At 54.5% G+C, this 21,286-nt stretch overlaps 1 protein-coding gene across 1 annotated transcript in view; it reads left to right on the forward strand.

Annotated features, from left to right (window-relative positions):
* The first annotated feature begins 16,991 nt into the window (after positions 1-16,991).
* Positions 16,992-21,286, forward strand: part of WFS1 (wolframin ER transmembrane glycoprotein) — a 30,186-nt gene continuing 25,891 nt past the window's right edge. Inside the window, exon 1 of the mRNA XM_045528372.1 lies at positions 16,992-17,128. The gene's annotated coding sequence lies outside the window, so the exon portion shown is untranslated. The remainder of the gene's footprint in view (positions 17,129-21,286) is intronic.

Genomic DNA, 21,286 nt, shown 5'->3' on the forward strand with positions numbered 1-21,286 from the left:
TTAAAGCCACTCTTGGGTTTTTGCATAACCTCCACAGATTTACAGGAAATGTCAGACATTAAACATTAAAATACTACTGTACACATTTAAAACTAAAATCAGTCTTACATGAAACTGATTTGTATAAATAGTTAAATCTTTTTGGAAAAATTATTCTGCAAGCATCACCAGCTCTAGGTGTACACATTTTGAAATTTGTAATCAGAAATTTATCCCAATGTTGTCACAGCCTACAGGGTCCTCTTACCAGCTCCAATAATAGGACCTCAGCAGAAAGATCCTTCTTAAAATGAAAAATGACCAAACTTGATTTGTGGTCTTTTGTTTTTTTTGAGACAGAGTCTCACTCTGTTCACCCGGCTAGAGTGCCGTGGCGTCAGCCTAGCTCACAGCAACCTCAAACTCCTGGGCTCGAGCGATCCTCCTGCCTCAGCCTCCCGAGTAGCTGGGACCACAGGCATGCACCACCATGCCTGGCTAATTTTTTCTATATATATATATATATGTTTTTAGCTGTCCATATTATTTCTTTTCTATTTTTAGTAGAGACGGGGTCTTGCTCTTGCTCAGGCTGGTCTCGAACTCCTGAGCTCAAAGAATCCGCCCGCCTCGGCCTCCCAGAGTGCTAGGATTACAGGCGTGAGCCACCGCGCCCGGCCTGACTTGTGGTCTTGAATTTGCCAAGAGCAACTGACCTCACATTCATCACAGCTATTGAAAATGAAGTTGCTAAAATTATGAACTTTGACAAGCTAATAAAAAGATGTGTGGAAAAGTGAGCCAGAATAATCCTATAATCAAGCTGTCACATTAATAAAGTATTATTTGTTGTTGTATTATTTAAATTATGACACCCCAAATATTGTTTTCACAACCTGTAAGTTTGTGTTGTGACCCTTGTATCACTGTTGTCCTACTGCGCTGTGTAAGTGACACACTTTGAAAGGGAAAGTCTTTATATTCAAAATCCCTTTAGCTGCACCTTCCTCCTGCTTTTTGAACAAAGGGCCTGAAGTTTTGTTTTGCACTGAGCCGCTCGTGACGTGTGGTGACCACGTGGGCGGAAAGCTGTGTGTGAACCGCGACCTGTGTCCAAGGCATTTTCTAACATGGAGTTTCTTCTCTCAAGAATCTGCCGGAACGGACTGTGGATGTGGGCACTGACTTGAATCAAGAGTTCTTCGTCAAGTCCCACCCCGTCGCTGTGTCCTTGGGGATCTGGTGTCAGGTGGTGAGACAGCACGTGGCAGGCTCCTGCCTCCTGTGCGGGGCTGTGGGTGGACCCAGGTGCTTCCCCGTCCGCAGCAGAGTCTTGGACTCGCCCCAGACCTCCCGAGCCAGAATCCGCATTTTAACGCTATTCCAGCAGGCCGTGTGGGCGCTAGGCCAAGTCCGGCCGCCTGGTCCGACTCCTGCTGTTCAGAGCGTGCCCACCAGAGGGCAGGAGAGCCCGGCGATCCGTCCCTCCCGGAGAGGACGGTGGGGCCAGGCCGGTGCCTGCCTTGTCCGCGCCCTCCCCGCCCCGCGGCCCAGACACAGCGCTTCCGTCCCGCCCCCGAGGGCATGTCTGGTCGGAAATCTGTACTGGCAAAGGGCAGGCCGGTCTGAGGTGGGACAAGTGACTCCAAGGCGGCCCACGGCGGGGCCCAGAGCTGCTGGCCCCAGCAGGCCGCCCAGTGTCCGTCCACAGAGTGCAGGCAGCGGGCCCTGGGCCTGGATGGTGCAGGTCTCTTCCCATCACAGCTTTCGGAATTTTCCAAGGAAACAGAACCAAGCTCCAAGCTCCTATCTCCACGGGTAGGGCGCCCCCTCTTCCTGCCATTCACAGCCCTGGAATTCTGGGGTCTGGCAGGCCTGACATGTCGAGGTGACCAGCATCCCAGAGGCGACGGCACGTTCATCTCTGTGTCCAGCAGGCTCTGGGCACGGGTTGGGAAGTGTGAGATCAGAGAGGGCAGCGCTGAGGGCATGGACCCTACCATTCCACAGATGGGGAAACTGAGGCCCAGGGGACCATGTAGCCCAGAGGCCATGGGGGAGCTGGGGCTAAGAACCCAAGTATCTGAGAGCCACGGGCACAACCCAAATGCCAAAAGCGTCCTTCCAAGGGCTCTGGGCCCTGGAGTTGGAAGGATTCTCACTGCCTGGGCCTCTGGGGGGTGAGCGCTCACTGGCGCTCTCACGGGCCCCTGCTGCCCAGAGCAGAGCTCTGCGACTCGGCCAGCAGGGCAGGCCCGCAGGGGCTGCCCACAGTCCTAGTGTTCTCGGGCTTTCCGCTGGGGGTAACAAGAGCAGGGATGCTCTCTGCCCAGGCTCAGCCTTCATCCACTCGTCCGCTTGGCCCTGGACGTAGTAACTGAGACCTTCTAGCCTGCAGGGCCACAGTGGTGGACTTTGTCCTCCTGGAGCACGGCTCTGACCAGGGCACTCCCCTGCTCAAATGCCCCTAGTGGTTCCCTATTGCCCGGGCGATGAGGCAGGTGACATCCACACTCAGTGTGGCATTCAGTGTGCTGCAGACTTGGGACCCAACCTCCTTGGTCATTCGTACCTGGCCATCTTGCCAGACGCACCCTCTCACTGGGCCTCCCGAGCCTACCTGTCCCCTTCCCCCTTTCACCTCTGTTTGTAGAGCTCATGCCAGGTGCCAGGCCTCTAGGTGGAGAACCTGCAGCCTTGGGGACACCTGTGGCCCCTGGATCCTTGAGTGAGGCCTTTTGACTGAATACAAATTTTATGGAACAAATCTTTGCTTTGTGAAGTTTGGATTCAGTCAAGGGGCAGCACTTGGGGATGAGGAGGCCCACGCGTGGCCTTGGGGCCGCAGGTTCCCACCTCCCCACCCCCCTGTGCAGCAGTGAGCAAACAGACAAAACCCCACCCTGTGCAGGCTGACGTCCTCATGGGAGACAGGCAAACAAATCGACTAGTAAACTATGACAACCAGCAGCAAAGGAAGGAAGGGGCTGGGAGGGGAGGGCTGCAGTGTCCCCTGGGGCAGTCAGGAAGGCCTCAGTGAGAAGGCAGCACATGTTTAGAGACCACAGAGTACGGGAGACGTTGTGCAGGTGTCAGGAACAGCATCCAGGTAGAGAGAACAGCAAGTGCGTTGAGAACAGCAAGGCCCTGAGGCAGGAGTGGGATCAGCATGTTCCAGGACCAGCAGGGCCAGCTTAAGGCTGGTGAGCAAGAAAAAAAAGAGGTGGGAGAGGGCCAAAGGGTGGCACGGCCAGGCCACACAGGACCTTGGGGACCATTGCAAGGACTTTGGCTTTTACCAAGAGAGCTGGAATGCCCTGGAGGGTTTTGTCCAAGGAGTGAGAAACTGACTCGATACCACTCTGGCTGGCCAGGTGAGCCCAGATGGCAGGCCAGGTGGAAGTGGGGTAACTGTTGGAGGCAACCATGTTCCCCCAACCCCAGTCCTCTATGGGTCCTGTCCCACCCACCTGACCCCCCTCTCAGCAACCCGTGCTCAAAGGACGACCACACCTTCATTAAAGCTAAGCTTTGGGTATGGTGGCTCACATCTGTGATCCCAGCACTTTGGGAGGCCAAGGTGGGAGGATAACTTGAGGCCAGGAGTTCAAGACCAGCCTGGGCAACATAGCAAGACCCAATCTCTACAAAAATAAATTTAAAAATTAGCTAGGCATGGTGGTGTGTGCTTGTACTCCCAGTTACTCGGGAGGCTGAGGCAGGAGGATCACTGGAGCCCAGGAGTTCAAGGTTTCAAGGTTGTAGTGAGCTTTGATGGCACCACTGCACTCTGGCCAGAATGAGAGTCTGTCTCAGAAAAAAAAAGGAAACTAAGCTCAGATGCCACATCCCCAGCAGGCCAGCCTCGCTGCTCCTCCTGCACCTTCTTTTGCCTCTAAATTCCCACTTCCTTTGAGCACTTTCTTTTTAGAGCCCTGCAGAATTCTCACTTGTGAAATTCTCTTCGACTCCTGTTTTGGACACTGAGCCTTTGGAAAACAGGAACCAGGCTGTTTTTGCCACCTTGAGCACATGGTTTTACGCACAAGCCAGTGCCTGCGTAAGTGCAAAGGCCCTGAGGCATTGGGTGCCAGGCCGTACTTTAGGACTTCCTGGGCAGCTGCACCCAGACCAACAGAGCCAAAATCTCTGTTTGGGGGGGGGCAGGGTTTGAGCATCTGTGTTTGTAAAGTTCTCCAAGAGGCTTTAATACCTGGCTAAAGGTAAGAGCCGCCCAACTCTGTTGGGACATACCTGGAGCTTTGGGTTGACACACAACAGCGGGACTATGGTGGAGACACACGGTCCTAAATGCAAGTCCTGCAGCAGCAGTGGGATGTGCTCGCCTACCGCCCTGAGGCTTCTCTTCCACAGCCACGGGGGGCCGGCAGGCCTGCGGGGGCGTGGCCACGCCTTCCGCCCCTTGAATTGGGCTGAGAGACAGACGCACGCCCTCGGAGATGACAGGCAGGCAGGACGGGGCATAGCTCCTGTCCCACAGGAGGGCAGGCGCGAGAGAAATGAATGGGTGTGAGTGTGTGTCCCCCAGCCCACCTTGGCGCATGAGCCCGTGCAAACACCATCTCTGTCGCCTCGGGAGAACCCTGCCTTAGAGCTGTGAAAATCCTACCTGTCTCTCGTCCAGGCAGTCCAAGCTCAGTAACTTCTGAGCAGGACTCAAAGCGGATTGGTTAAGGTGCAGGCTCCAGCCGGCGGGGCTCGGGCAGAGCACCGCAGTGCTGGGCCGGCACGTCGGTGTCTGAGGGCTGCTGCCGTGGGAGACTTGGGAGGATGTTTATTTGGGGGCTCAGCACACCCTAGAGAGAGGCCAGCAATACCCTAGTCTGCTCGGCAAAGTCCCCACGTGAGGGGTCAGTCATGCCTGGCCTGCAGCAGGAAGGTGGCTGGGGTTGTTAGGTGGCCTAGATAAGGCGTTGGGTTGGGCCAAGGAAGCAGTTGACTTTGGTTAAGGCTACTTACCGGGTGCCAGCTTTTTGCAAATCACTTTCCATGGGTTAGTTACCTTACATACTCTCCTCACAGCCACCTCTGGAGGCAGATATTACCCCCATCTTACAGACACGGAAACCGAGGCTGGGAGGAGGGGAGGAACCTGCCCAAGGCTAGACGGCCAGCAGAGGGTAAGACCAGGATTGGACTCGGGTTTGCCCGTGTGTTAGTCCGGCCAAGGCTGGCTGCTATAACAAATAAACCCCAGATGTCAGTGGCTTGGCCAACAGAAGTTAGTTTTGTTCTCTAACGGTGCAATCTGGTTGGTGGGTGGCCTTCATCCACATGGGGACTCAGGGACCCAAGCTTCTTCCAGCCCACGGCTTCACCTTCCCCAGGGCCCCAGAGACCTCCCTCTGGGCTGGTGTTGGAGGAGACGGCACAGGCATCTTTAAACACACAGCACAGAAGTGTGGACACCATCCCACTGGTGAGAACTAGTCCCGTGGCCACACGCAGCGGGCGCTGGTAGATGTCGTCCTGGCTGGGCAGCTTGCATCACTGTGGACCACATCAGAGGACAGTTTGCTGTTCCGGCCAGAGTGGCTCCGCAGCCTGGACTGGGAGAAGGTGCACGCAACGTGGCTCTGTACGCGAGCCCAGACGGCATCTCAGCTGCGATACTGATAAACCACACAGGCTCAGGCTCAGAGAGGCTCCTGGATTCCGCTCCTCCGTCTGGTACCTGAAGCCCCTCTGCAAAGTCCCTGGCAAGATGTTCACCCAGCCTCTGCTGGACATGAGGCCACAGTGGGCCGGTGACCTGCAGTCACACCCTGGTGAGGCTGCTGCCCTGGGACCAGCGTTCCAGGACTCTGCTGACAGAGCAGAGCAGCCCTGCAGGCTGACCTGAGGTTGACAGGAGAGCCCAGTGGTTAGAGGAACAAGGAAATGTGGGTGCTGACCCCCTTAGTCACCTCTGCTTCTTCCTCGTTTTGGGGTGAAATCTTCCTCCCTTTGTCCTGCGGCTGGAACTGCCCAGAACACATCGGAACACTGTCCTTGGGACACAGTGATTATCTGATCACTTCATTTATTGATTGAGTCAATGAATAACACGGACTGGTGGGTAGAGATGGCGGGTGTCCTGGGTTGAATAGTGTCCCCCCAAATTCATACCCACTTGGAACCTCAGAATGTGACCTTATTTGGAAATAGGGTCTTTGGAGATGTGATCAAGTTAAGATGAGGCCAGCGCAGTGGCCCTAATCTTATAAGGTGGTCCTTACAAGAAGAGGGAAATTTGGACACAGACACAGAGAAGTGGATGCCACGTGAAGAGAGACACGGGGAATACCCCATGTGACAATGGGGACGACCACCAAAACCAGGAGAGAGGCCCCGAGAAGGAGCCAACCCTGCCCACACCTTGGGTTTAGACTTCTGGCCTTCGGAACTGTTGGCGCGAATAAAGTTCTACCGCACCGCCGCCATTCGCGGCACTTTGTCATGGCAGCCGCGGCAGGAGCACAGAGAGGGGAGCAGGGCCCCTGCCTTCCAGCTATTTGCAGGCTGGCTAGGGAGAAAGATTAGAAATGCAGATGACAGGTGACCGGCTAGGAAATAAGGGGAGCTGAGACTCTGCAGCCAGGCGAGAGAAGCGTGATGCAGGCACAGGGCTGGGACAGGGGTTCTGCCTGGGGCTCTGCATTCGGGAGGGAAAGGCCTGGGCAAAGGGGAGAGGGCGCTTGGTGTCCTCGAGGGAGGGAGAGGAGGCCTGTGTGGCTGCACGGAGCTGAGCAGGTGTCACTTGGAGAGGCTGTGGGGAGCAGTGGGTGTTTTCTTCTAAATGCGCCAGGAAGCCTTTGGAGGGTTAAGCAGGAAGGCGACACGATCGGATTTATGTCATTTTGACTACCGCGTGGAGGATTTGAAAACATTCATTCATTTAACAATAATACAAACAACGCCAGGGCCATGTCCGGGCCTGTGGAAGGACAGAAATGGCCGAGAGAGCGTGGCCTGGGCAGCCGGGGCTGTCAGGGAATCCCACTGGGAGATGACCTTGGAGCAGGGGCCGGGGAGGGTGCTCCAGGCAGGGCCACGGCGAGTGCATGGGCTGCTGGCATGATCCAGCCCAGGAGACTCGGTGGTCCCTGCAATTGCATCTCACGATGACCTTCCATTTTGAGATGGAATCCTCATCCGTGATGCTCTCGGCTTTGTATCAAGAGCGCAACCGTTCCCCAGGCCTTACACATCTTCATCTTTACAATCACAAAGTTTTATAAGCACTTCATAACTTACAAAGCCCTCCTGCCGTTCAGCTCCTCAGCCCTGCCCTGGGCCCTGAGGTGTGGGGAGAAGGCAGACCTGCAAACAGGTCTTATTTCCCCTCCAGAGAGGGCTAATTCCAACCAGGCATGCAAGAGAACCGTGTGCAAGCTCCAAAGAGAAGCAAACATAAAGACAAACACCCAGGCGCACTGCCTTGAGATGTTCAACCGTCATTCAACTGTACCAGCCAGGCGGACCAGGGGGCAGCGCTCTGAAGTCTAGCAAACCGATAAAGAGCTGGTGGTCAGGGTGTGGCCTCCCGCACAGGCCCCCTGTCAGCAGGGAAAAGACAATATTGATTTGGTTCCTGGTTCTGTGTCCTCAAGCAAGTGTCTTACTCTTTCTGAGCCTCAAAATAGGGATGTCATTGGATTCTCACAAGAGGCTGAGGAAGAAGGCTCTGTGCCACCAAGCGTGGCTTGGGCTGCTGGGCAGGAATCCCGCCTCTGCCACCTACGGCTGTGTGACCCTGGACTAGTCACTTAAGGGCTCTGTTTCCCCAGCCACAAAACAGGGAGACCTAATCGTGCCCACTAGTAGCTGCTCTTTCCTGGAGACCTAGCTCAAATGTCACCCTTTCCCCATCTCCCCACAGGCCACCTCTAGGCACTACAGTCCATGGAGATGGCAGCTATGCACGCGGCACCCCAAACCTTATTCTGAAAATAGCCGCGCCAGCTTTCAGCCCCAGCGTGTCTCCAGGCGGGATCTCTCTGCACTGAGGTCAGACCAGGTGACCCCTTTGCTCAGGGACAAAGGGCAGACGAGCTCTCAAGGTGGCAGCCGGTCCCTGCAGGGGGACAGGACACAGGCAAGCAGGATTGAGAGCGGCCACCAGTACTATATTTTCTCCAAGAAAACTTTAAATTCAACTAATTCATGTGGCATTTTGTGTCCTACCACACCCCAAAGTGAGGTCTAGAGGCAACTCCTACACCCAAGCTTCTTCCCTTTCTCCCACCAGAAGCTCTTTGGCATTTCACCGAGCAAGTTGCAACCAGAGTCAGCGGCTTCCATGGTATTGAAAGTTTAAGGAAAACAATGATCCGGGATCACAGTAAGCCTCTGGGTAATTTACATTTCTAAAGATTGTCAAAAACAACATTTCCTTCGCTAAACTGTCCAAATTGCTCCCACAAACATCAAAAGAGCTCCCTGCGCCTGCGTTCTCGTCCATCTCCCGCCAACCGGCCTGAGCTGTCCCGCTGCTGCGGAGCCAGGCAGGTTCCGGGAAGGCCCGGGAGGATTCTGAGGGGGTGGCTTCCGCTGCTCCTGACGTTTCCTGAGTGCTGCGATGCCTAAGACTTTGTTCTATTGATTCCTGCTAAACTGAACAAGAAGTTCCCTCTCCCACCAGCCCTGGGTTCTGTAAAGATGACAGGAGGGACGTGGGGCTGAGAGTGCCTCACTTCAGAAGTGAGGGAGAGGACGCTGCCGATGCCCCCCCATCCTGGGGGCGTTTGCGTAGAAGCAGCCTTTGTGACAGGTGAGTTCTATTCTTCAGACCCACCTGAAGTCCCCGAGGTGAGCCTGTTGGGTTTCAGAAAAGGTGTGCGCCTGCGTGTGGTGGCGTTGCAGCAAGGATTAGAGACAGTCAGACGGAAGGGTGCCCCCGAGTGGCCTTGGGCACATCCCTCCACCCCTCAGAGCCTCTGGTTCCTGGGCTGTAACCTGGAGATAGCACCCACCTGCAGGGTTGTCGCGTGGGTTTACTGAGCCGCCGTGTGTAGCAAGCACTCAGACCGGCCGGGGCGGCAATGGTCTCAGCTATGATTACGGAGGAACCTGGCGCCCACCAGTCCCACTGGGCCCTGGTGCCATGCTGGGCACTGGCACACGGTTAGCTCCCAGATCTTCCCAACAGCCCTGGGGGTACAGGATACGCCTTCAGAGAGGCCCAGTGAGTTGCTCGAGGTCTGATGGCCTCACTTAAGCCAGACTTACCTAATGACTCCTCCATGCCTGGCTCTCTGACTTAAAGTCAGCACCTCTTGAAAGCAACGAAGATGCCCTTCAGTAGGTGAGTGGGAAAATGAGCTGTGGTACCTCCAGACAGTGAACTACTACTCAGCACTAAAGAGAAATGAGCTATCAAGCCGTGAAGTGGCAGGGAGGGAGCTTCGATGCATGTTGCTAAGTGAAAGGGCCAGTATGAAAAGGCTACATACTGCGTGATTCCAACTATGTAACCTTCTGGAAAAGGCAACACTGTGGAGACAGTAAACAGGCCAGCACTTGCCAGGCGTAGGGGAGGGAGGGACGCATGTATATGCAGCACAGAGGACCCTTAGGGCAGGGAAACTCCTCTGTACCATACCACAGCGGTGGACACAGGTCATTGTACATTTGTCAAAACCCACAGCATGCAACACCAAGAGTGGGCCCTCGTGTAAAAACTGTGGATTTGGGGGATAATGAAGGCTTCGGCTGTAACAAGTGTACAGTTGTGGTGTGGGGTGTTGATAGTGGAGGAGGCTTTGCCTGGGAGGAGCAAGGGTATTCGGGAACTCTCTGTACTTTCCACTCGATTTTGCTGTGAATCTAAACCTGCCCTAAGAAATAAAGTCTCTTTAAAAAAGAAGAGAGCAGAGGAAAGCTGGCACCTCCTCCAGGGAGTCTTCCCTGACCACTGCCAGGAATCTGCAGGCTGGCATCGCTTCTGCCCGGGTTACCCCTGCCCAGGCTAACAGGTGGCTGGCGTTTCCAGCTTCTGGACCAAACAAGCCCGTAAGCCCCACCAGGGCAGGGCCTGGGGCATGTGCCATGGTGCCCAGGGAGACCTGAGAGAGAACGTGCAGTAGGTTTTAACAAACACGCCTTCATGCTCCTGCTGATGACTGACATTTATGAGGTGGACTCGCATGAAATGATAAACACACAGTGCTGGGCACATTGCTGTTTCCAGCACATGATACCACCTGTGGCCTGTGTCCAGCCCTGGTGACACAGCCCTGGGGCCCGAGACCTACCCTGGGTGCTTTCATGGTCCCTCCTCCGCCATCCAGGGTGGCAGGCAGGGTCCATTTTATGGTGAGGGCTGGCGGGGCAGTGAGGACTTCGCCTGGCACTGCTCGGTGACTTAGTGGTACGACTGGGACGCAGTGAGCAGTGCTTCTCCCCCTTTATCCTTCGTCTGTCTCAAAGGTGCCTTTGGATCCAGGATGCTTTCTTCCCCCAAATGAAACTTCTCAATGCACTTGGTGACTCATCTCGGGATGTTAAGTGGCACTCGCTCTCTGCCTTCAGAGATGAGCACATCATGATTCAGACCCATGGGAGGGCTCGGAGCTACCTGGTGACAATGCAGTGGGTGCGCGTGTGGGCATGGGTGCGTGGGCGTGTGCACGCAGTGTGTGTGGAGGTGTTGGCAGGCATGGGCCCCAAGGTAGCAGCAGCCCTGGTGACACAGAGCCGTGTGACCAGCACCAAGACCTCCCCATGCCCTCCTCAGAACTCTGGCCACTTTTGCTGCGATTCCAAGGAAACTGCAGAGTGGGCAGGGAGCTGGGTTTATAAAGGGGACGTGGGAAAGGAGGGAGCAGGAGTCGCTGGCCCAGAGTGGGGGATGGGCAGGGAGGTCGGGGAGGTGGGGGAGGGGATGGAGGGGGCTGGGACCCCAGTGGCAGCTGTGGAATGTGCGATTCCAGGAAGCCTTCACCACCTCAGAAACGGAGGGAGGTCACCCTGTGGGTCACATGATGCTAGGAAGATGCGCTGAGACGCAACAGCAAAGACAGCTTCCTACTTTAGGACTGGCCAGGGCAGGGAGGCTGGGAGAGGTCCCCGAGGGCACCCACGCAGCTCTTCAGCTCCCCCTCTGCCCAGGACTCCCCACCGAAGCCGGGCTTCCGGCCCAGTTGGCCTGGGTGGGACAAGCTGTCTGAGCTGCGGCCTGGGCGGAGAGCCCCTGGCTGCGAGCGGGCTTCTCCAGCCTTGCTGCCCACACCGATCCCGGGAGCATCGTGGTAAAGTACAGATTCTGCGAGGTCTGGGGTGGGGCATGGGATTCTGTATTTTTTGTTTTTTTGTTTTATGAAACAGGATGTCATTCTATCACCCAGGCTGGAGTGTAGTGGCCTGATCATGGCTCACTGTAACCTTGAACTCCTGGGCTCAAGTGGTCCTCCTGCCTGGCCCTCCCAAAGTGCTGGGATTATAGGTCTGAGCCACCATGCCCAGCTGGATTCTGCATTTCTCACATGTGCCCCAGTGCCTGACAGATGCTTATGGGTGCTGATGTCACTGGTGTGGTGACCCATCACACCGTAAACCACCCTGCTTGACAGCCATGGGTTGCAAATGTCCCTGTGTTTCAGAGTCCCTGGGGAGCCTGTTCAAATGCAGATTCCTGGGCCTGGTCTCAGGGCTGCACTGTCTAGGAGTCCAGCAGTGTGGCCAACATGCCTCACTGTGTTGTTCGTACCTCACTAACCCAGTGGGCCAAAGACTCCTGTGCTGGTCACCAAGTGCTGCAAATGCCTGGCCGTGAAGGCTCTGCGATCTTCAACCTGGTCATTCGGGGTCCACTCTCCCAACTCTCAATACTGTTTGTTTATCCTCTAGGGACCAAAAAAAGGGTGATTTGGCACCTTGGTTCCTTGATTTTGATGAGTATCTGTTTAAATGCCAAGCCTTGTTTACCCAAAGGCTGCCCTTGCCAAGAGTTGGGATTTCCACGACCCACCCACGGTGGCCCTGGCTGGATACCAGACCTGGCAAGACCGTGGTCCCAGCACAACATCAGATTGATGACATTACTTTCCTGTGGCTGCAGTAACACATTGCAACGACTCAGAAGTCTGAAATCATTATCACTGGGCCAAAGTCAAGGAGAATCTGTTTCTTGCCTCTTCTAGCATTCCTTGACTCATGGCCACATCATTCTAATCTTCAGGCCAACATCTTTAAATCTCTCTCTGCTCCGACTCACACCCACTTCTCCTCTGTGTGTGGTCAAATCTCCTTCTGCCTCCCTCCTGCAGAGACATCTGTGATTATATTTAGGGTCCCCCTGGATAATCAAGGCTAACTGCCCAGCTCAGGAGCCTTAATTTAATCACATCTGCAAAAACCCTTGTCCAAATAAGATAACATCCTCCAGTTCTAGGAACTAGGACCTGGTATCTCTGGGGGGTGTTATTTGGCCCAAATGCCCCCAACTCTGCTGTCCTTCAGAAGATAACTCACTAAGCTTCTGTCTTGTTTTCTCCAGGCACTTGGGCATGTAGCCCAGTGCCTGGAACAGGCAGGAAGTCTATACATGTTTATTGAGTAAGTGGGAGCGGCTCTAACTAGGAGTAGGGAAGGAAGAAGGACAAGAACATGAACATAGAATCTGAAAATTGTGGGAAAGAATCAGAGGACTGAAGTTGTAGAGGACATATTTGGATGTCACGTTAACGAATTTGGACACTGTCCTGTAGGCAAGAAAGAGCTTGTATGAAGTCCTTGCACAGGGTGACTCATTCCTTCATTCAATACTCAACAGCAATGTGCACGGCTCAGCTCCATGGGGGGTTGAGGACAGGTTTTCTAGAGGAGACAGTATGGAACAGCTAGCTCTTTTTCCCACCAGAGCTGGGTTTTAATAGTTCTCTTACTATTTCTTTTTCTTTTTCTTTTTTTTTTTGAGACAGAGTCTCGCTCTGTTGCCCAGACTAGAGTGCCGTGGCATCACCCTAGCTCACAGCAACCTCAAACTCCTGGGCTCAAGCAATCCTCCTGCCTCAGCCTCCCAATAGCTGGGACTACAGGTATGCACCACCACACCCAGCTAATTTTTTCTATTTTTAGTAGAGATAGGGTCTTGCTCTTTCTCAGGCTGGTCTTGAACTCCTGAACTCAGGCGATCCTCCCACCTCAGCCTCCCAGAGTACTAGAATTACAGAGTTTTCCTACTATTTCTAACCATTATTCCTGTAAGTGTTTAGCTTCTAGATTTTCTGGCACATTCAGATTTATGACAATTAAATTTTTGTGGACTGTGTCTGGCATCATTACATTGTACCCCTTATGTTCCTGTGAATGTTTTCTGCCCTGAATCCTGCCTTATCCAATATTAATTTGCCATTTTTAAAAATTCCACTTTTTGAATGTTCACTTTGAGCTTCTGTTTGACAACATTTTTGGTGTGTTTTTTGTAAATAGCACTTACCTTATTTTTACCCCAATCTTACAGGTTTTGGATGGGGAATTCAGTCCATTCACATTTATTATGAAAGCTGATAGCCATAGTCTTACTCATTTCATCTCATTGTATGTGTAATTTTATGAAGCTGTGCTCTTGCTGCTATTTCCCCTTCCTCAATTTTGCTTTCTTACTGCTTCCTTCCCCCAACTTCTACCTGTGAACTCAGAAGTTCCACTCTGCTCCTTTTCCACCAGCTGCTGCTTTCCAGTTCCTGATAGTCACAGGTAAACCGATATTTCCTTGTGAATGTATTAAAAGTTAATGTAACGATGTCCGCCTACAAGGCTTTCCTGCAGGCTAATATGAATTTCCCTTACAGTATGTGGTTTATGCTTCAAGAATCCTCACTTGGTAATTATAGTAGAAAATCGCAAGCACATTCAGAGGAAACCATACTGTATATTTTGCAAGGTCCACTGCTTACCACAGTTTCCTATTCTGGGCATCTGCTCTAGCTTGAGGTCTCCGCTGTGATTGACCATCCTGGAGAAAAGGGAACTCTGTGGGTATTTTTCTCTGAAAGGGAACATGGCTGCGGGCCTCTCTCTGTCTTGCCAGGGTGGGTATTTTCTTCCCTTTGTCCTGACAGATGAATCCCACTAGCTGGAAAAGGGTAATATAATCAGAGTCCCTGGACATTGTTCCAAAGTGCTGTAGGAACCAAGTACTACTCTGACCCTCCTTCTCTGTAGGTGACCTGTTTGTTCTCGAACGCTGCGAGATTTTCTCTTTATCCCTGCATTCTGCGCTTCACACACAGCTTCAGCCCAGGGGGATTTTCTTCTAGAATTTTGTTCATCTCTGTTTCCCTTCCCCAGCTCTTTCTGGCCTTCCTATTTTTTGCATGATACATCTCCTAGAACTGTCTTTTGGGTCTCTCCTTCTTTTCCTGATGGTATCCATGTCTTTTTTCTACATACTATATGGTATTTATTCCACATTAGCTTCCAGTTTGCTAACTGGTCCTCGCCTCCACTGTTCTCTTTCTGAACTTGCCTATTGCTTTTTTAGTTTTTTGTTCTGTTTTGGTTTTTACTTTTTTGTAGAGACAGAGTCTCACTACATTGCCCAGGCTGGTCTGGAACTCCTGGCCTCAAGAGATCCTCCCACCTCGCCTGGCTACTCTTAGTTTTTAAGCTCCGCGGAGGATGTGAAATGTTGCTGTGCTCTGACTAAGGGTCTGTAAGCAGTTTTGTGCATTTCCGTTGAATTTCTTCTCTTCTTTTAGTCCTCTCCAAGAGGCATTGTTCAATCTGTCCTCTTCCCTCTGCTTACCGAGGCCCCTGCAGGGGTTTGTGAGGAGTCAGCCTCTCTGGGACTGTGTGCTCAGTGCCCTGAGGACCAGGCTATGTGGGCCCCTGCGCAGTGGCCAACCAGCAGGTGGTGGCTGACAAGTTTGTATGTGCCCTTGGGGACAAGGAAGGATGAGTTGACAAAGTCCTGCCCGGCTGCTAGAGGGGCCTCTCGGCTCTCAGACTCACAGGGAGAGCAGGGCTGCCAGCTCCCAGGGTGGGCTAAGGGAGCCGTTCAGGTGAGCCCCCGGCCCTTGAGCCAAAGGAAAGGATGGGGGTAACTGGTAGTTTGAAAATAAAAGAAACTCATCTAATTGGTTTTCAAAGAGCCTCTAAGTTCCACCAGATAAATAAGAGAGCAAATCCTTCTCAAGATTGAGAAGCATGAGATGTCCAATCTCATTAGTTGCCACAGAAGTGCAGGTTACAATTGCAGAGCCCATTTTTAGTTTTTCATATTGGTAAAGGGTTAAACAAACAACAACAACAAAGAATTCCCAGTGCAGCGTGTGCCCTCTCAGAGGGAACCACTTTGAGAAACTTGTTTTGGTAGCGCCTATCTACAGTTCTGAAAAAGCCATTAGGATCCAGGCCTTCTGCTTCTGAGACTTTGCCCTAAGGACATAGTCGTACACATCCCCGTACAGTGAGTGTCTTCACAGTGACTTTTGGAAACCCTTTCTTAAATATGCATACGCCCCCGAATGTGAACAGTGACAATCTCTGAGTGATTTTTTTCTTTTTTCTACTTTCTGTAATTCTCTGTTTCTTCTTCTTCTTCTTCCTCCTCCTCCTCCTCCTCCTCCTCCTCCTCCTCCTCCTCCTCCTCCTCCTCCTCCTCCTCCTCCTCCTCCTCCTCCTCCTCCTCCTCCTCCTCCTCCTCCTCCTCCTCCTCCTCCTCCTCCTCCTCCTCCTCCTCCTCCTCCTCCTCCTCCTCCTCCTCCTCCTCCTCCTCCTCCTCCTCCTCCTCCTCCTTCTTCTTTTTTTTTTTTTTACAATTGGGTGGAAAGAAGTCTTTTCAAAGTTTGGGCAAATAACTATGTCCGAGCCTCAGTTTTCTTATTGAATTAAATGAGCACAACACCACCTGCCTCTTTGGGTCGCTAGGGTTGAAATGGAAAACCTGGATGTGTGAAACATGTCAAAGCCCTCAAACAAACCTTGGCAGAGCTGGGGCTGCCCAGGGCCGGACTCCTTCCCCTCTGTGAGCCTCACAGGGTTACAAGAGAAGAGGGGAAGGGGCTGTGGAGGCAGCTGGACAATCAAATGAGGTGACTGCCGCTTTAACAAAAGTCCCCAAGGTAGTATGTTCAGTGGACAGAACTCATCTCCAAACACCAAATATTTTGTTCACAACATACTAGTAAGTGCTATCCCTGGCAGTCACTCTGAGCTGCAGTTTCTGCAGTGACACCAAGGACAGGTATCTCAGGTTGGCTGTGGGGCCAGAGATAGAGCAGACAGGGCCTCACATACCCGAGGGCCTGTCACAGGATAGACGTGCACACTCAACTCCAAACCACGCCTCTCAGGCACCCCAACAGGACCGAAAAAAGAAGGTTCTAAACTGCCTGAGCCTTGCACCACTCCCTGGGCTAACATCTACTTGTAAATGAATCCCACAATTACCTTGTGAAAACCTTGCTACGTTGCATTTTGTGCATTCAAAGCAGCACTTGGCTGCACATACACACTTAAATGGGCCAATTTTTCCAACCCTGCTGCTGTGTCAGGGGAGCCCTCTGTACCTCTAGCAGCGCGGGAACATAGTAGGCGCTCAAACGTGTTGTTAATACTACCACGGCTAGGGGAACGAATCTGGGGCCCCTGGGGCGGAGTGGCGGGTGAAAGGCGCCCGGAGCCCCGTCCACGTGTCCAACCACCTGCTGCAGACTGCCGCGACCCGCCCCCCCCGCCCCGTAAGCAGCGGGACGTCCCGGGGGCGGGGCGGGGCGGGGCCGGCGCCCGAGTCCGCTCGGAAACTTTCGCTGTGGGGCGGGCTGCACCGCCCTCCCGCCGCTCGGGGCCCGGCTGCGCAGGGGCCGAACGGGCCGCAGCCCGGCGAGGCGCACCACGATTGGTGGAGGCGCGCGGTGATTGGCGGGTACGCCGGCCGCTCAGCGGGCCGAGCCGGCACCGCATCGGTGGGGCCGTGTCCGGAGTGGCCCGCAGCCGGAGGCCCCGCCCCTGCCCCGCCCCCGCGCGCGCGGGTCTGCGCTCGCCGGCTCCCCGGGCACCCGCGTCCGCTCCTCTCTCGGTTTCTCCGGCGGCTCCCTGTTGGCGGCTCACGGGCGGCTCCCGGGCGGCTCCCGAGCAACTTTGCGGTCGGCCCGGAGGCCCGAGAGCGTCGTGGGGCCGCTCGCGGCCCACTCGGGGGCCGGTGAGTACTTCGAGGCAGGGAGCGGTCACGCGGCGGCTGTGGGCAGCGCGCAGGGGGCTGGGCAGAGAGCTGCCGCACGCCTGGGGCCTCAGTTTCCCCTTCTGAGCTGATAGTGGCTGGTCCCAAAGTCCTCGGCAAGTTCCCCGAAGTTGGAGGGCCGGGGGTCCCGCCCGCTGCGTGACGCTCAGGGAGACCCCTGGCCGGGTCCTGCCCGGGGTTCCCCAGCCCAATGCCCGGGGTCGCGGACGCCGCGACCCCAAGCACGTCCCAGCCCGCGAGCCCCGCCGCGAAGCCCCGTGCGGGCGGGAAGCAGACCCTAAAGGGAGAGCGGCCGGTGGGCTGGGGCCGGGCGGGTGGCGGGCAGGTCCCCCTCCCGCGCCCCTCAGCGCCCGCCCTGCCAGTTGCCCCGTCATGCCCTTCCCCCACGGCCATCGGAACCAGGGCTGCCCTTCCCCTGTGCCCGCCGGGCCCCTGGGAGGTGCCTGGGCCCCCAGGTGGGGCTGCGCCGGGGTGGGGGTACAGTCCGCCAGGGAGACCCGGCCCACCTGAGGGGCAGCTTCTGGGTCACGCTGAACCCCCACAGCCCACTTAGGAGCTCTGTGACAGTTCCTCCCCTGCTCCGGCTCCTTCTCCTTCTCCGTAGGGGAGGCGGGTACAGCCCCTAGACCCTGCCTGGAGTGAGCCCCGCCCTGGTATGAACCTAGCCCTGGGAATCGTTAATTTTTGATTTGATAGATGGAAAGTTTCTGGAGAGTCTGACCCAGCCCTTTGGGGTGTGATGGAGTCCGGTCCTCCCACCCCATTTTTTGTAGTTGATGTTATGAAATTCCAAGAAACTAGCATTTGTACAACGCCCCCCCCCCCCCCCGCCCCCAGTATTTAGCCCTCAAAGTAGTCTTAGGGGTAGGAGTTATGGAGGAAGCCGAGGCTCCGGGGGGTTTGTTCCCTGCCCAGGACCACGCAGTTGGTTAGGGCAGAGCCTGGTGCCAGCCCTCTGCCTCCCTTCTCCCCTGAGTGCTCCGCCTCCCCTCACCTTGGACAGTGACCCCTGGCATTTGGCCCAGGGCTTTACAGTTTGTAAAGGGCTTTCCCTTCTGCCAGGATCCATCACTCACTTCCAGAGCTGTGCCCTGGGTACCCTGTGTGCTGGCTGCCTCTTCTCTGCAGCACCATGAGGGACCGACCCCATGGGAAGCTCAGAGGCCACCCTTTCCACTGTCCCCTCCTGTTTACTTCTGTCTGCAGGGGGCTGTGATCCCCACGTGAGCCCCTTTGTGTCTGACCAGGATTTAGAGCGAAGTTGCTCTGTATTCCAGCCCCTTTCCTCCTGCCTGCCCTGCTGTCCTCCCCCAGGCAGGAAAGGCTGGCTGAGAGAGCCGTCTCACCTCCTTCCCAGGATGGGAGAGTATGGGGGTGGGGGTGGGGCTCCCTGACTTGGGTCTCTCCTGCCCATCCCTGGACCGGCTGGTCCCAGAGGAGAACACCAGAAATTGCAGGATAGACGCGAAACAGCTGTCCATAATGGTGGTGATGAGCATCCTAATAGGTAGGGGCTTTATGCTTTGTACAGCACCCTCCCCTCCCACACCCCCACCTCAGGAAGTGGCAACACCACTGCAGCCCCCAGCCACAAACCAGGCCATCCCCTGCCCTCCTCACTCCTCGCATCCAGTTGGTGACTTCCTGGCTCTCCTGGCTCCCAACCCTCGCTCAGATGCCTGCTCTTGTTCAGACCTGTAGGGCCACCAGCCCTCCCTGGTCTCCCCAGTCCCCTTCTGTCCCCATGCAACCCTGATGGTTCCTTAACTGCCACTTCCCTCTGTCCTGTAGGGTCAAGTCTGCCTCCTCAGCTGGCATGCGTTCTGGCCTTTGGGGACCTGCTCTGTTGCTCACTCAGCCTCTTCTCTCTTCCTGTGTCCCCTCCCCAGTGGTCACATCCTGGCCACCTGCACTTTCCTGGCCACACTGCTAGCTCGTTATCCCTCTGCTACCTCTTCTTCTGGGCACATCCCCTACTGGAATGCCCAGATGCCTTCCCCTGGCCCTTGCCTGCTCCTGCCTGCTTGTCCTGAAGGCTCGGTCGAGGTCTCTGCAGAATTCCTGGCCTGCCCCTTGCTCAGTTGAGTGAGGCCTCTCTGCTGGTCTTTGTCGGTGTCTGTCTGGGTGTTGCCTACTCTTAGCCTAGACCAGACTGCTCAAGGCCAGCCCTGGATGAGTCCTCTCTAGGGCGAGGTGGCCAGTACAGTGCCTGGCACAAGATAGACCCTCAGTCCAGGCATGGAGCAGGTGCCAGGTGTGCAGTGGGGGCTTGGCCACGCTGGCTGTCACCATCGCTATCTGGGGCATTCCCAGTTCGACTCCCTCTGTGTTCCTGTTAACGTGCCACAAGGAACGTGAATGTGAGTGGAGCTGGAATGTTCCTTCATTTGGCCCTTAATACTCTGGGCAAAAATAGGTACCTGGAAGCCACCAAGGGCTTTGTGCCCTTATCTTGAGGAGCAGCCCAATGCCAGAGGGCTGGGTCAGGCCAGGCCAGAGCAGCCGTCACAGGCCCAGGGCCTACGGGGCCCCGCTCCCTTAGGGCTTGGTCACAGATGGATTTTAAAATAACATTTGCTTTAATTCCAAAAACATTGCACACTCATGGTAGATAATTAGGGAAATACATTTAAAAGAAGAATAAATAAAACCACCCATAATCTTACTCAGAGATAAGAAGTACCTCTTCGGGGGCCTTTTCTCCCACCTTCTGCAGATAACTTTTGTTTTCATCCTAAACAGACTCAGGATAATAGCTTAGTCTGCTTTAAATCCTGCTTTAAGAGTGTTATACAAACATTTTCCTTGTGTTTAAACATTCATGTGCAAAGATCATGTTTAACAGCTGTACAGTGTTGTGCCACATGGAGGGGTGGAAGCTTTATAACCAGTCCCTCTCTGGACAGTGCTGGAAAGTGCATTGTGGTGGACACCCTGTGTGCGAGCCCTGGGGGCATCTCTGGTGATTCCGCTGGGCTGGCATCCTGCCGAAGGCAGCGGCACTGGTCAGAGAGAGCGTGGACTTCTCAGCGTCCCTTGGGGGCCTGTTTCTGAGAAGCTGGCTGGGGAGGTGGGGCTGCCCCCAGGAGAGCAGAATGGGGTCGGCCTGGGCGAGGGTCAGCGCTTTGGGCAGAAGGCCACATGAGGTCATTCTGCTTCTGGCCTCAGCAGATACGTGGTCTGTGCAGCCCTCTCCTGGGGTGGCAGCCCCCAAACCGAGCTCCTTGGTGCTGGCCTTTGTAGATTGGATGGGATAAAAATACGTGTTGGTGCTCATGGGGAAAGAATGCTGGCCACTCTGCTTTTTTGGATCTTACACAATGATGGGTTCCACGTCACTGCTCTGGGCATCAGGGGCCCCAGCGAGTAGGGATCTGGGGCTGGGAGGCGCAGAGCTTGGGTGCAGCCGGGTATGCCGGATGCCGTGACATGGGGGAGGGACTTACTTAGGGTCACACAGCAACATCATTCCCCAGATAGTGCTCCTAGGCCAGGCTGCCTTGGCCTTCGACCCTGTACATATCAAGTGCCTAACATGTGCCCAGCAAGATAGCAGGCATTATGAGATGCAGGCCCTGCCCTCAGGGCTCCGTGTCACAGGCAAGACTCAGAGAACGAGGAGACACCCTGCAGGCCCCTGTCCGGGAGATCCTTTCTAATCTTTGTTGTCCCTGTGACTGACCACGGCCAGGAGTTATTTTGTTCTGAAATAACAAGCCGTTTGATCCAAACCAGGCTTGGCCAACCCTCAGGGAGCCTGAAAATTAATCCTCCTCATTCATCTGTTCTTACTAACCAGAGATTTTACTTTAAACAGTTTTATTTTGACTGTAGGGTGATGGGCATAGTACTTGGCCCAACAGGCCAGCTATAAAAGAATCTGTTCTTCTGAAATTCCTTTTATGAAGTGTTTTTCAACCAAGCATGCCTTTATTTAGCACCTGGGAGTATCTACTTAGGGCCTTTTTTTTTAATGCCTTACAGTTTGCCTATTGCTTTCTCTTCCATCATGCGCTTAATTTCATAGCACCCGTTTGTGGGACGTGTTGTCCCCATTTTACAGGTGGGGAAACAGACAAAGTGAGGTCCAGTAGCTACTAGTAAGGGACATTCCACTCC

This window comes from Lemur catta, chromosome 17, assembly GCF_020740605.2.
Source record: "Lemur catta isolate mLemCat1 chromosome 17, mLemCat1.pri, whole genome shotgun sequence".
NCBI lineage: Eukaryota > Metazoa > Chordata > Mammalia > Primates > Lemuridae > Lemur > Lemur catta.